The sequence below is a fragment of the Zonotrichia albicollis genome, chromosome 1 (assembly GCF_047830755.1).
Source record: "Zonotrichia albicollis isolate bZonAlb1 chromosome 1, bZonAlb1.hap1, whole genome shotgun sequence".
Classification (NCBI taxonomy): domain Eukaryota; kingdom Metazoa; phylum Chordata; class Aves; order Passeriformes; family Passerellidae; genus Zonotrichia; species Zonotrichia albicollis.
In genome coordinates, this window is record NC_133819.1 from 112,125,236 (window position 1) to 112,135,075 (window position 9,840).

A 9,840-nucleotide genomic window follows, 5' to 3' on the forward strand; every position below is an offset into this window, starting at 1 on the left:
TTACAGCAACTATAACCAGGGGGCTTTACTGAACTCTCATAATATAAATAGATAAAGGTTATCAAAAGATGTCATAAAAAAGCTATGACTATGTCTAGATTAAAGGAGGAAGGAAGGAGCTACATTCTTTTTTCTTTTCCACTGCCATTTCTTGAGAAATGCAATGGGACAAGTCATCTAATTATATATATGCCATACTTCCTAGTCCCATTGGTCAAAAACCAAAGGCTTTCAGAAACTGCCATCATTTGAATGAGCTAATTCCTCCGTATTTGTCATTAATTCTCTGACAATTCTGCTCTTTTTTCTTTTCATTCCATCACAGTAAGGGTTTGGAAATAGTCTCGACAAATACACACACTCAAAAAGCTGACACAGGTAGACAAAAATACAGAGGTGAAAGCAGCACATTCCTTCTCACCACAAGCACAGCAAATTGTAAACCAGGGCTAGCTCATTGCAGACTTTCTGTGTAAACCACAACAATCTCATAGCTCACATAGTGCTGGACCTCAGAAACTTGACTGTCCCCCTCCTTCCTCCAGACTAGTGATATCACCACAGCAACGAGCCACAGAAACTGCTACAGCCCAAGTGACCAACAAACCATCTAGTACCAGACTGCAAGGGAGTCTGCAAAAGATGTTTCAGAGCTCAGTAATTGGTAAATAAACATATTCCTAACCAAAATACTGTGCCTTGTGCAATAATGACCAATTTATTTTCCACTGCTATAGCATTAGCCAACCTAAGACACACCTAAAACTTATTAAGCTATTCATGAAACAAGAGCATGAAGGCTGAGATCACCAGCAGTGTTAAAATTCAGTACAAAGTGGAAGGGGATGAGAGGATGCTGGGATTTCAAGATGCCCCACCAGTCTCTCCTTGTGTTGAATGGATGGGCTGGAACATGACTCACCCTGATAAAGGCTCTATGGGACAACACCTGGGGAGATGCTGCAAGACACCAGGTGGGAGCCAGGCAGAGATCATGCCATCACACCAATGCCCTCACTCCTGGTGGCACAGAGCAGGAAGGGCATGAACATGACCTTGTCCTCACTTCTGCTCCAGCCTGCAAAGCTGAACTAACATAAAGAGCATGCTACATCCTTATGAGAGCCACAGAGCTCCTGTAAAATCCTTGGAAGAAATTTTGGATTAATCAGTCAGGGTTTCTCTAGGGACAGCAGTGCAGATTTTCCATTCCCAACACTTTGGTTTATAAAAATGGCCTAGCTTTGAATTTATCTTCTGAGATGGTTGTCAAAAGAGCCTTGGGACATGAAATAGAATTTAAAAGGGTAGTGACTGAATTTTCTCTGCTGTTCACCAGTATTTACACCCCACTATTTCTCTCACTTTCTTTCTACCTCTTACATGTCAGTTTTCTGCTGAACATTTTTTCTCTTAATGTTTATCTTTTTGGTATATAACCATTTTTTTGGAAATAACCATTTTAACTACTTCTCATGTAAGTACCCTTTTTTTTGTATAAGCTTGGTTACCTTCCATGGACCTTTCATCTCTTGCAACCTTTTAGAGATGAGATAAATACACTAAGCATGCCATTAAAGGCAAGGACATACCATTTAATGTATGAGAATAATAAGTTTTCAGTGTTATTCTCTATACTTTTCCTAATGCCGATTTTTGTTATATGTGCCGTGCTCATTTTGGATACACTTATTGATTTGTTTGAAACCATTCCTAAATATTTCCCTTGAGATATTACACTAATTCCCTATATTTTAGATGTGATTGAAAGGCATGAATTCTTCCTTTCCTCTCCAAAAGCTAATATCATGATGGCATAAAATGTAAATTATCTGGCAACGGTCTGTAGGGAATTCTGCCTGCCATCATTTCTCCCTTTTTTTCCCCTTTGTTACAATATTTCTATTTTAGCTCCCAATTCTTCTTTGACTTAACCTAATTAATTTGCATTTCCATATATATATATATATATATATATATGGAGGGGGGCTGTTTACATACACACATTGGAGTGCATTGCATAGCTCTCAAATACTTGCTGTGGTTTCCCAGTTCTTCATCAGTTTTAATTTGTCATCATAGCCAAAGCTACAACCTTGCTTTAATAAAGTCTGTATCAGATGGGTTTCATTTCAGAAGGAAGCAAGAAACAGTTTTCACCTGAAAATTTCTGAAAGATTCTTGAACACAAGTTAGAAAAACATCATTAACAGCCACAAAATCCAAACTAGTTTCCAACCAGCTCCAGTTCATATTTACACTTAAGATAATTTTTAATGACTCTTACTGATTTTTTTTCTTAGTGTTGACATATGGTTCTCTATCTCTTATTTCTGTGAGCTATCTTTACTACCCAGTTTTTCCCTTTCTAGTACATTCTTGTCCATACTGTTGCATCATTGTCACATATAGTGGCAAATAATATATTTTAGTCGTATTTTAGGTACTTCATTCTTAAGTTCTTTAGTGGTTTTGAATTTGTGCAAGTTGCAGTGATGCCCTGCAATGTCTTATCCCCTCTTTTTTATTTCTCTATTTCTGACCATTCTTCAATTTTATCACCTGAAAAATGTAAACCCAGGGTAGATACTTCTTTATCACCCACATCAGAAAAGATACACACTGAAAAATAAAGTTTTGTGAAATGTGTTTATAGTCCTCATCTTTCCTGTCCACTGAAACCTCTGGCCATGCCTTAGCTGTCCTTCTCTTATTGAATCTAATTACCTGTATAATGACTTGCCTGTTACTCATCTTCTATCAGCTCAGGGTAGTGAAAGTCCATTCCTAAATGTGATTTCCTATATACCAGCACAATGCTGGTATACCCTACAGATAGGTCATGATTTAGTGGCAGCTACTCCAGCTCTGGATCTGCCTTGAACAAAAGTTTTCTACAAACTGCACCTGGCAGTATTAGTAGTGGTATGTGTAAGTCCAGAGGCAACAAAAAGAGCAATCACAAGTCATAATTACTTAAAAGTTTTACAGTGAGTTAGATTCATAAGCCATTTAAGTGCAAGTAATCTCACCACGTAAATTTTCTCTAAGCACAGTCAAAATGTTGTAGCATCCATGTCTGGTATTAAAATCTCTGGGGTAACAAAATGTACAAAAGCTTCAGACGCGCAGACCTTACTATCAATACAATACATAAAACCTCTCTTTTCCCTAAGGAGTTTAATTACAGGCTCTTAAGTAAAAAAGGTTGAATGGATTTCATCCTAGGCAGAAGTAGGTCATTTGATAAATGTTGCCCTTTCAAGTCTATATAGAATATTTGTTTCTGAAAAAAAGTCTCTACTTGAGGTTAAGTCTGACATAGATCAGTTTTATTAAGTAAACTGCTCACTACAGATAGCCCCTTAAGTTGAGGAGTATCCACATGTACAAGGAAATGTTTCAAACACCCCATTTGAATTTCAACAAGTAGCCTGTAATCCCAGCAGATGCACACAGTAACTGTCAAGTTTTGCAGCTTGCAGAGTTATTGAATAAGCAGTTAGAAGCCTGTACAACTGTCTGTGACAAAGTTGATCATCACTAAGAAAATCCATGTGCATCGGAAAAAATGCTCAATGCCATAACTTGCAGCATTTCTTTCCTCTATATTGACAATGCCTGGACATTGTATGTTCATAAACCATAAAAAAATACCTTGCTAGTGGAATTGTAAAGTTTTGAGATTCATCTATTTAAAGAGAACAAAAGGGTAATTTAAGCAAGCTGCGGGATCACTTTCAGCGCTCTTGCGGGACAATGGCAACAACTCTCAGTGCACCAACTACCACTGCCTGAGTTTTCTAGAGTGAGAGAGGCTTCTGGCAGGTTTAAAATGACACAGACAAGACAAAAACATCTTTTACATCCTGCAAAGCTCTACTAATTTGGGCGACTGTGTTGACCAGTCAACCAACTCAACAAGGAACACAAGATGCCTGTGCTGCTCTGCAATGCATGGGAGGCTGCAGAATCTGCTGTGATCCTCCCTCCTGGAGAGTGTGCTTCCTGCCACGCTGTCTCATGATCTTTCTCCACATCTACCTCATTTATACGCTCTGCTTATTTCGTTCCTCTTTTACCAGCAAACTCTCACCAGGTGTATCCTGCATAACTGGGGAAGACTGGGACCCGAATAGCTTCCTTCAGACCAAACCTAACAGCTGCTAGTTGCCTCCTTTCAACAGCAAACAAACTCACAGTTCAGTGTCAGCCAATTTGAATTTATTTTTGTAGTGTAAAATGAAATTTGAATCATTAACTCCCACATTCATCCAGCACTGGCACTAGCCTTCTTTCCCCAGAGCCTGTGTTCATGGGAAGCCCTTTCTACCTGCAGTGTCTCTGCATAGTCTCCTCAGATCCTGTCTCCTTGCAGTCTAATGTTGAACAACAGCAGTAGTGATCACCCCAGAGGACAGGGAAAGAAAGTTTCTCCATAAAAAGATCAGAAGAAGTCCTATCAGGCTTTTTCTGTAAAAAAGCTGTACTGATGCCTAACAGCTCATTTTAGCCCTAACCTTCCAGCTTATTTCCCACTGATCACATAGCTGTGTAGCCACAGAAACAGCACGCGGTACGTCCAAAGAAAATCAGGGCTGGAGCATCTGAGCAGCAGCCCCTGCATCATGACCAAATCCACTGCAGCTTCACTGACAAGAGACTCAGGGTAAGAACGAAGAAAAGTTCACTATCACCTCTGGCTTCTCAGCAAAGGTTCACAGAAGCATGAAAATCAAACTGTGAGGTTTTATTTCTGATTACTGGAAAGATTTGGGCTTTTGAGCTGCAAGTCTGCCCTTTGCCCAGGTGATAGCACTGAATTTTTCATCCTGTCTCTCATTACATGTGTATTTTTGGGATGGATACATCAGTGCTAGGTTTTGTTTGCACATTGCTACACCCTATTTCATGTTTCTAAAGTCAAGTCAACATTTTCTAACCTTAAAACACTTAGTTTTTAAAAACCTGCTCTCCTTGGCTCATTTTTCTTTGAAAATTCCAACTCAACATTGTTACTAAGAAATCTCAGCTCCTCCTGTCCCTTTGCCTCTCTCACACACGCATGTGGAGACGGCATCCTACATATGGGTGCTTTAACATTTTTTAATTCCAGGACGGAGTTATTCTCTTTATTCATGATTACTCCCCTGAATGCCTGCATTAAGAGTTGCCAACTAAACCAGTTTTGTTCCATCTGCTGTGACCATTTTCCAGCACTCCCTCTCTGATTCACCAGCATCCCTCCCCACCGGCTCCATCGGGAGGTCTGCAAACAGCAGGGCAGAGGCTGCGGGGAAAGGGAGGAGACACAGCTCTGCAGACCTCAACAGGGGTTAAGGAAAATGTGGCTGGCAGCTAGAGCAGGGGGGATATGGCAGGGTTTGAATACCACTCCTGAGCCTGGAAGGTGCATTTAATGGGACTGTAAAACTCCTGCAGCATTGTACCTTGGGATAAATTATAGCTCACCCTTGGCGTCACCTTTCTGCAGTACTTACTACCATTATGTGCTGGCAGTTCACTGGGCTACAGAGCTACCACTGTACATTTGACAAACACTTCTATAATTTTTTTTCCATGGATAGGTACAAAAATGGGGAGAAATGCAAAAAAAAAAAAAAAGCTTCTTTTCAAATTGCTACAAAATGCCCTAAAATAATGAACAATTTTAAATGTAAGATAGTTTAAAGCAATCAATTTTGACCTATAAGCTATTTATGTTGTGATCTGTTTTTTTCTATTGTTCATAAACAGAGTAATTTATCTAAAAAGAAAAGGAATATAAACTGTATCTATCTGCTATTATTCATGTCCAACAGAACAAGAGGTGGGTTGGGACATAGCCTGTTCCTTAGAGCTGACTGGTCTATAATTTTAAGCCTTAAATCCTGTAATCAGGTTCAGTAGTACAGCCTTGCACCTGCACAAAGCCTTGCTGGTCTGCTAGCAGCAACCCATGAGGTACCAGATCCTCCTGGAGGATCTAAAGATTTAAGCTAAACAAAATTCAGTTTCAGAATGAAAGTTCATTCTGTGCTTATATTTGGAAAATATAGAAGAAAACACAGGAAAATTCATATATTAGGTCTGTGATATCATTAAAGTCAATGGAGTAATTTCAAATTAGTAATGACATAAAAGTAATCTGAATTTGGCCTTTGAGGTTATATTCTATTAGTTTGCTAATACTGTGTAAATTTTATATTTAAAAGCTATCCTGCAGTCATCTTGGCCCTTCTTTTTAAAGGAAAATTCTACTTAAAGTCTGCTGATATAGCTTGGGCTATTATTTTATAACTTCTTTTTTAATCAAGACTAATTTTTAGGGTCCATATTTGTGTCCACACAAAACATCAAGCCAGAGAAAGCGAAGTGGTGAGGAGAAATTTGTTTTCAAGTTGCCAATCAATAAGTAGCTCCAGCTAAAGAAACTATGCAAAAAATAAATTTTAAAATACACCATAAAAATCATGTACACAGTTACAAAGGATATCTTACTAGAGATACTAGTTCCATACCTCCTCATGGTTGGTAAGTACCAACTATTGAAAGTCTACAGTAGCAACCATTTGGCATATTTGTTGGCCTAACCTGTTTTATTTATACAGTGTGTCCAGGCTAGACATCATTTCACTGCTTTCACAAACTGCAGCTTGGGCTTAATGCAAGAAAACCTTCAGTGGTGACAGAAACAATCTGAAAAGTTGCAGAAGTGAAACACTCACTAGGTAGCGTACAGGAATACCTAAAGCATACAGAAATACCTTGTTGTGTGCTGTCCCACTCTGGACCTAAAATGGCTGTTTTGCAGGGAATGTTGTTGCCTGGTGACCAAAAGTGCATCTCCTAGGCCACAGAGGGATGTGAACATTCAGAAATTGATTTGTTCCTGTTGCTCTTGAGGAGACCATACCCGTAAAATAGATTAAGCCAGCACATCATCATCTATGCATTCTCCTTGCTGGCATGCTTAAACTTGATACTGAAGGCAGCCCTGTGATTTTGAGCTACTTATCAAGCAGGCAAGGGAAGAGCAGAATAATACCTCGTGCACTACTGCCCACAGAATATGAAAGTAGACCAAGGCTGAGCTGCTGTGAGGCTGCAAGACACCCTGCTTCAATTAAGTCTGTGTTGTACATCTAGGCTGTTCCGGTGCAACCTCCCAGTTGCTATCAGGCTCTCTTTCTTTCATTAGAATCAAGTAGTTAATTAGCCCCAGCCTGTCCTCTCTCCTTCTCTCTTTCCCTTTAACGCAGCAGTAATGATGTCTAATTACCAGCAGCAGTGGATTACAGCACCATCAGGAGCAAATCTCTCTGGCTGACAGCAAAGCTGAGCAGCAAATCTTAAAGCTTCAAGGAGAGAGTAATTCCTAACAAAGTATTTGAATATTTGCTTATTTTTGACCAGCTTGTAACTGTAGAGTCCAACTTGCAATTTCATCCACCCTCTTATTGAACAGGGAGTGCTCATGCAGTGATTAATTTTAAATTGAAATTAATTTTACCTATGGTGAGATCAAGTGATGGACAAAAAGAGGGAGAGGATGAAGGAGAAATTCACAGTTTGGAGCTCTGCTCTCAGAGTTTGGGGCTGTCTCTGAGGGCTGGACAGGCCCAAATGTATGGGATAACCATGAGAGAGGGGAAGAGAAAACAAAAATTATCACAAATTTTAAAACACTTAAATAATAATTAAGAGTTAAAGAAATGAGAGAATGGGCTTTTAAGGCTTACCAACAATTACTGTCTGATGAAAATCCAATTTTTTCCCCCTGTAACTTATCATTCCCATCTGGGTGAAATTCTAGACCTCTTGAAGCCAATAGGAGCTTTGCCACTGACTTCCTCTGTGCCAGGGGCTGCATCCCTGTTCTGTCAAACATGTTCTTTCTGAGCCTTCGGTGCCTGGCAGGCACTGCCCCAGCTCTGGCAGCAGCTCATACAAACCACTGCCACCCTGTGGGTCTGCTCAAATACTCCTCTGCCTTTTGTGCTGGGATGGTGACACCAGATTCATGGGTTTAGGAGGGGCTGGCAATTGTTTTTCAGAGGTGAATGTTGCAGAGCATCCCCTTTTCCCATTTTTGTTGGACAACAAATTTCTGATGGCCAGCAGGAGGAAATTGTATGTATGTATTCTGAAAAGGATTATATATCATTGGTCAAGTTATATACAGATATTCTGTATATTCTGATATTACAGATAGGTCATGCTAACTTTTCATTTCTTGATTTCATTACCAGTCCTAATTTTATTAGAATTCCTTCCTGGTTGCTAAACTATATGAAGACAGTTACTCCTATATGAATATAAATACATGTATAGGGGCATAAAGAGACATTCACAGCTAAGGGTGTGATTCCCACAAATGTACATAAGGTAAGACCTGCAAGATGCTCGACCTCTCACTGAAATCCCTTGTGGGAAAAAAATAAAAATAAAAATTGATTCTGTGTTCTTAAAATAGAAAACAGGATGGAAGGTGGGACTCCAGGCTTTCATGGCCTAGCCAAGGTGAGAGAAAATAAACAAGCTTATCATCACTGAGTCTTGTGTTTCAGAGGACCAGAAAAGCACTTAATTTTTAAATTCAATTGTGTAAAATAAGGGTTATCCTCTTTATTAAGTAGAGTAGTCAATGTCATTTTAAAAAATACTAAATTTGCTTACAGTTTTGAACTCGTAGCGAAAAAAATAGTCTTGGGAATAAACAATCTTGCCCACTGGCCCTTCAAAATAATTATTTCAGTGAGCAGAAGAGATATTTAAAAATACTAAGCTAATTGGAGACTCCTGCTTTAGGCAACCTTTTTGTTATAAATTGTATCTATGGTACTGTCTGGGCTCAGAGATGAGCAATCAATCTTGTAACACTAAAACAGAGATCTGCCAAATCATCTGAATCTATAGACAGACCTGAAACACTTCAGTGAATAAAAAACCATAGAGAAAGAAAAAACTGTCCAGAGCTTCTCTTTTACTTTAAATCTTCATATTGAAGATCTCCTTAAAATTAATTTCCCACTTCTGCCTCCTCAGAGCCACGACGGCGCTGATGACAAGGGGGCAAATAGAAGCCAGCCGCTGGGAATGCCCAGGTTTATGACTTCAGCAAGGCAAAGAGAGGCAGATTTCCCCGGCAGCCTACGTCACAACCCAGCCCAGAATACTTTCCAAGAAGCCCCCTTTGCTGCGCCACCCAGCAACCTTCCCGTTAGCTCTGGATAAGCTGCCACTCCAGGAAAAAAAAAAAAAAAAATTAAAAAAAAGAGAGAGAGAATATTGCTCATCCAAGCCAAATGCCCAGGCAGGAATATTTTTAATTGCCGGGTTTCCTTTCTCGGCTCCCCCTCCACACCCGCCCCACGCACAGACAAAAGAAGCTTAGCTTGCGTGACCCAGCGCATAAGAAGTAAGAATAATGATACATTAAGAGAGTTCAATAGGCAAAACCTACTTGCAACCAACAGTCCCCATCTTCTTAAATAGGAAAATCTGTCGCTCCTGACACCACCAAGCATAATAGCTCTCCCACTGTCAGACCTGCGCCGAGCCCGAAACGCCAGCGCCTGCCGGGGATGCCACGCTACCCTAGCGCATCGAACGGAGTGCTAAGGGGCTCCTGCGACCCCGCAAAGTGTCACAAAATGCACCCTTCCCCCGGTCATGCGGAACCCCGTGCTCCCTTTGTTGAGCATCCTCTCTCTCCCTCCCGCCGCCCCTCGCTAGCGCAGCCGGCGCTCCACAGCCCAGCCGGGCACATTCGCGGCCGCTCGGCGGCGGCGCCAGGGCTGCGGGATAACAATAAGGGGGGGGGGGGAAAGGATAAAA

The 9,840-nt window shown here is 40.5% G+C and overlaps 1 protein-coding gene across 4 annotated transcripts in view; it reads right to left on the minus strand.

Moving 5' to 3' along the window:
• Nucleotides 1–9,840, minus strand: part of NOL4 (nucleolar protein 4) — a 187,580-nt gene that overhangs the window by 176,784 nt on the left and 956 nt on the right. Inside the window, exon 1 of one of the 4 annotated variants that reach the window (XM_074550583.1) lies at nucleotides 9,467–9,611. The exons of the other annotated variants lie outside the window; for them this stretch is intronic. The gene's annotated coding sequence lies outside the window, so the exon portion shown is untranslated. Of the gene's footprint in view, nucleotides 1–9,466; nucleotides 9,612–9,840 lie in introns of those variants that run through there. 4 annotated transcript variants of the gene reach the window in all.